Raw genomic sequence first — 6,000 nt, forward strand, 5'->3', positions numbered from 1 at the left:
TATGCTTGGAGTTCACACAACAGCACTTCCATATGCATTTTCATTTGATTGCCCCAACAAATTTCGACACATATGTAAAGATGGCTGCTTCGTTTCCTTCTTTCCATTCTAGCCCAAGACTATAAAATTTCTCTTTGACCTTCTGACTTAGAACATTTGGTTTAATATTCAGCTAAGGCACACTTGTTAATCTTAGTCTATGTGGAAAAAAAATACCACCTTAACCTTAATAGGAAGATATTTTGACACTATTGAGTTTGTCGCTGGTGATGGGTAAATAGACCAGGATCCTTTATTGTTGAGAGTCTCTCCACTGGGAATTAACAGCACAACCATTATATATTACCTTCACAATACATTAAAATGATAATGTCTTGTGTTAAATTTCTCTATCTTCCAAATATTAAAAATGTGTGGCCACTTGAATCAAGTATTGCATATTCCACAGAAGCCCATATAAATGTCTTACTCTGTATACCTTCTAGGTACCCAAAGCCCACACTTCTACAGAACCTATATTTTCTCAGATCTTTAGTTCTGATTTACTTTAGTTTTGCTTCAAGCTATCATGTGTGTCTGTAAAATAATTATGTTTTGATTAGGATTTTTTCACAATTGCATGTTACCTTTCAAAACAAATTTGAAGATTAATGTTTAAAGTGGTGTTTCGAAGACGTCTAAACAAAAAGCCTAATGAAAAAAATGAAGGGGACTGGATTCCCTCTAACAGGTGGTGTGCCTTTGAAGGACATCTGCCAGCTAGCTGAACCCTTACTTCCTGGTCTCCATTCCTTCAACCCTTGCTTTCTTCTCTCCTTATACTACCTCCATCTCTTTACAACTCGTGCCATGTTTGAATGTACTAGAAAAATGTCCTGTTATTTCAATAAGCCAAAAGAAAGCTTTTTAGAACTTTAAATGCAATTTAAAGCCATAAATATCCCCACCATATTCGGATGTAAATAAAGTTATGGGGCAATTTAAAATAATCAACTACTCCATTATGCTATCTTTAAGTGGGGCAAAGTTTTTCAGGGTCTCCTATTAAAGATTGTTTAAAATCTTAGAACCTGGAAATGGTAGATCTTTATTGTGGCAGTAAGGGCCCTTAATGAGCTGTTGCCTTTCCTTTAAAGATCAAATGAGGTAATGCACATTAAAGTACAAAGCCATCTTCGAATGACTATTAGATTGCCATTTAGCATTACAAAGGCAAATTGAGTGTAATGACCGGTAGGTTAACTTTCGTGCAATGACGTGGATGTCGTGAGCAGTCGGGTGGGGCTGGAGGTCTCGAGCTCGCGTGTTCTGTGGGGAGCGTTGGAGGTCGGGCGCCGCGATTTCGCAGCGGTGGTAGGTGGTGACAGCGCCCGGGAGTCGCAGGCCTGGCGCAGCGGGGACAGGCATGCTACTCCAGAAACAAGGTCCTGGGTCCGCAGGCTCAGTCGCCCTCCTGGCGGGGACGGGAAGCGTTAGGCCCTTGGCTCACGTGGGGCGTATATACTGCGCCACGGCTCTCGCTTCTCGCGCATTCGTTGCTCCGCAGGTCCGGCGCCACGCGCGTCCCGCCACAGCTCCCGCCGCTTGACCGCCCCAGCCCTGAGAGCTGCCGGCGTCGAGCAGGGTGGGCGCAGGAACGCTCAGACCTCGAACTCTTGGGGTGGTCGTGTGCAAGTCGGAACGCTGCAGCACCATCCCCTCGGTTCCCCGGCCGCGGTGCCGCAGCTTCTCAACCCGCCCGGTTTCATCATCTCAACTCGCTGCACGAACGCACCGAACCTGTAGAGGAAGAGCGGAAATGTTCTACCTTCCGAGGCTACTGTTTTAATTTCTAAGTCTGAACGTAACAGAGTTTGGTTATGCGTAAAGATCTAAAATGTAGACGTTCTCTGGAGAGTACACTAAGATTTCCCATTCCCAGCCGGCAGAGCGGTTGCCTGGCTCCATTGCGCTCGTCGGACGCCTCTTCCAACCCGCCTCAGGGCGTCGTGGGGCTGAGTTCCCGCCAGACTATTCCTCGACTGCTCTACTAATTCTAACCAAGAAAAAGTCAACAAACTAATAAATTAACAAGTGTCCCATTCTCACGAACTTTCCCTCCGCTCAGGGTCAAGTTGAATGCTTGTGCTGCTTGCTTCCCAGTACCGTATTTATGGAACGAAGGCCGAGAACATGCTTTGGTTTGGGGTGTGTAGAATGGGAATGATGCTATTCACTACTGCGCAATAGTTTGCACAACTTAGAGTTAGGCAAATTAGTGTTTAAACTCTTATTAGAAGTCAATTACTGAAATGAGATTACATGGAATTTAAAATAAAATTGAAATAAGCATTTCATTTAATTGCAGGTAAACCTAAAGCAAAAACATATAAACAAAAACCCTCTCACAGAAGCTTCCACTCCCCCTAACTTAAAAATAACATAAAAGTGATCTTGAGATTACAAAGTTATCTCAAGACTTATTGGAGAGAATGAGTACCTGACCAGATATGGGTACAGTTCCCTTTGAATATTCTCCATAAGCTCATCAATTCTCACGAACAGTAAAAGGCTATGTATTTATTTATTTTTCAATAAAATGTATCTTAGTTCCCTGTCTTATTGGGTTTGGGCATGGCAAGTAAAAAAAAAAAAATATATATATATATATATATATATATAATTTTTTTTAATTGGACTAAAATAATTAACATACAAGTTTTTATCCAGACATGTTAGTGTTATGTTAACAGTTGGGCAATTTCATTCACGCTTAGAACTACATCTGAAATTTATATTTAATTTTCTTATGCACAAATTCATATCTGAAAATGCAATCGATGGGTCTTTGTGTGATTATGGTTCACAAATTTATTCTAAGAGTCTTTCTAAATCATCAGTATTCAATGCAGCTAACAAAGCGAATCTTTGAAAAATGCTTGCATTTAGTGAACAGGATTGAATCTCTGATTTGTTTTAAATTGAAAGTAAACAGTCGCTAGCAGAATGAAGTTTGGATACAATGTCTGTTGATAAAAGTCTGAATATTTGTTCTTACCTTTAGGTTTTAGTTCTAAGCTTTAAATATAAGACAACTAGATTATACTCCCAGCCTTCCATATACAGAACACCCTTCCTGTGTCATTCAACATTGCACACATTCTCACACACACACTTTAATTTACGCCCGACACAGATTACAAAATCCCTGCCATTCCTCTCTGCAATTTTGATTCTGGGTTTTGGTTTCTGTGTCTCAATTGGAAAAGATAAATTACATTGTTGTAAAACCCCAAAACATTGAGGAAAATGTCACATCTGCAGTTAGCATTTCTGAAACAGAGTTTGGCTGCGGCCTGTGCTAAACTTTGAGGGGGCTTTGTTCCACTCAGACCCTGTGCCAGCTCTCTTGGTTGTGAAGACACTTATCCTCCTCTTCAGTTAATGAGTTTCACCTAGTCTGGCCGTTTGTGTTTTTACAAAAGATCTGCAAAACACTAATTGCAAAAGAAGAAACAAGTTCTTGTTTTGCATTAATCAGAATGTAGAATTCCATAGTAAAAACATTTTTTATTTTCATGTTTCAAGAATCAAACCTCATCCTTATTTTAGGATGTACAAACATAAACTCAGTAATTTCTGGGGGTAGAATGTTAAGCCTTCTGCATCAATTACTTCTGGCTTGGGTCCTTTACTAGTTAAAATAATGCTGAAAGGAAAAAGATAAGCCTATACCGAATAAACTTTCAGAAAATATTGTATAAAGAAGGCTGTTTCTTCTTATTGATCTTTTTAATAGAGTTCACTTAGTCTAAGGAATTCTTTGTTCTGGAAATAAATTATAAAGAAAAACTGTCCATGAAGATTTATTTTCTTTAAATATGTTACTCAGAGCCCTCAGTCCATAAGCTATTGTTCTTGTTGAGTGTTGTTAAAAAAATAATATATATATATTCTATATATAATATGTATAATAAATATAGCCACGTGGATTTTTGAAACATGTTTTCTAGAAGTAAAATTTTAGAATTCTGGTGCTACTGGTACTATAAAGGAATCAAATCAATATAAATGAGCATTTTGAAATTTGGCACATCAGTAATAGTTATGTTTGTTTGGTTAACATTTTGAAAGATAGTTCCATTATTATATACATAACCAAACTGGGAGGATTTTCTGGAGGTGTATTGCACCATTTCATACTAATTTTCCTGCTCAAATGATTTATGTAAAATGTTTAAAAATTAGTTCTCATTTTCCAAAAATGCTTTCACAGCTCCTTGATAAAGGCTGATTCCCTTACTTTTTCATTATTTTTTTCCTCTGTGAAAATGTCTGGAGTTTATTATTATTACTTACTATATAAAAAGCTTAGAGAAAGTACAAGTTTAATTTCTCCAACAACTTCCTAAAGATTCACTTTGCATATTCAGAAAAACACCCCCCAAAATGAAGTGAAATAAAAAATGTTTCAGCCTCAAACTGTACTTCTAAAACTTTCAAAAGGAGAAGAGGTTTAGGGTGTCTGATAACTAATCATTTATAAATCACACTTTATCCATGTTATGTTGTTAATTTTCATTAATTTTATAAGTTCACGTTCTTTAGCTTTCTTTTAGTATTTTTACTTCAACACCAGTTATTTAAATCATGAGTAAACTAAGCTGTGTTGTCACAACACACCAAAACAAAACCTATACATCTTAGTGGGAAATAAATGACCACTTGACTTTCACAAAAAAAAAGTACTTGTTTCTTTTAAGTTATATTTAAATACCCATTTGAAACATAGGAAATATAAATTGGCATATTAAAGAGTAAATACATTATTTGTACAATAAAACACCAACAAAATCGGTGTGCAACCCCTATTAAGTTGTCAATATGATGGAAAAATTATAAATATTTTAGTTACTCTTTACAACCTGATTACAATTCAATAAATCACCTTATTCTCTTCCTTCTTTTTGACATGCTTTGAAATAGATTAACGTCGATTTTAGCAATTTTGCTAGCTTGTTCTATTATCAAGGTATTCAAAATCAGACAAGCCAATACCTTAGAAAGACTAAATAACATGTCTACAGAAATATGGGGTGCATTTATTTATCTTATCGGTTGATTTGGGGAGACCAGATTCCATATAAAAAGTAGTTTACAAGCCTTCTCATGGTGAACTGCATGGTGGTGGTGTGGTGGGGGAATCCTCTTTTAAGATAATATACAAACGCTCATTTACTAAATAATAATCAAAACGTTTAAAAATCAGCATTAAATTTAAAAAGCTATACCAATCTATATAAGCAGTATTTTCATTGTTTTTATTCCGTTCCTCCTAAATGGCAATAATTCCTCTGCAGTAATGTTGCTATGTGCATGATCCACCTTCAGCTACAAATCAATTTATTTTCCATCAAACATTAATGGAATTGCACTTAAGGGGGCCTCTTCGAAAATTAATCTCCCAATATAAGTTCCACTTTCAAAAGGATTCATTGTTAAAGCTGGACTGATTTTCAGAGCTACAAACACCAACAAAGTTTCCAACATTTAAAACTCTGAGAGCTTTGGCTAGGAACGTGGTGGATGTGGACTCAGCCAGCTTTCCCTGCGTCATTCGGAACTTCTGGAAGGAGGAAATCACCATCTCAAAGCCTCCTGGCGTGGTGTTACATTTGGTCCTGGGGCCGTTGCTGTCTCCCGCCCCTAGCAAAGAGGTTCCGAGCCTGCCCTTCTCTACGACCCGTTCGTTCGTTTTGATCGCCGTATACACAGGAGTCGGTTTGAGTACGTTTCACCCATCCGTTCTCGCCGTTTCTTGCAAACCCTTCGGGCGGCAGGCAGGACCCCGCCCCAGGGCACCCACGAGGTCACCACGTCCTGCCATAGAGCAGGTTGGCGCCGAGCACACCGCCGCCGTAGTCCCCCGCGGCCGCATCCAGGGCCGCCAGGCCACCCCCCGGGCCGTGCAGCGCGGGCGGGCTGGGAGACAACTCCTCGAGCTCGGGCGCAGGCGTCGGG

The sequence above is a fragment of the Pteropus vampyrus genome, unplaced genomic scaffold (assembly GCF_000151845.1).
Source record: "Pteropus vampyrus isolate Shadow unplaced genomic scaffold, Pvam_2.0 Scaffold7, whole genome shotgun sequence".
NCBI lineage: Eukaryota > Metazoa > Chordata > Mammalia > Chiroptera > Pteropodidae > Pteropus > Pteropus vampyrus.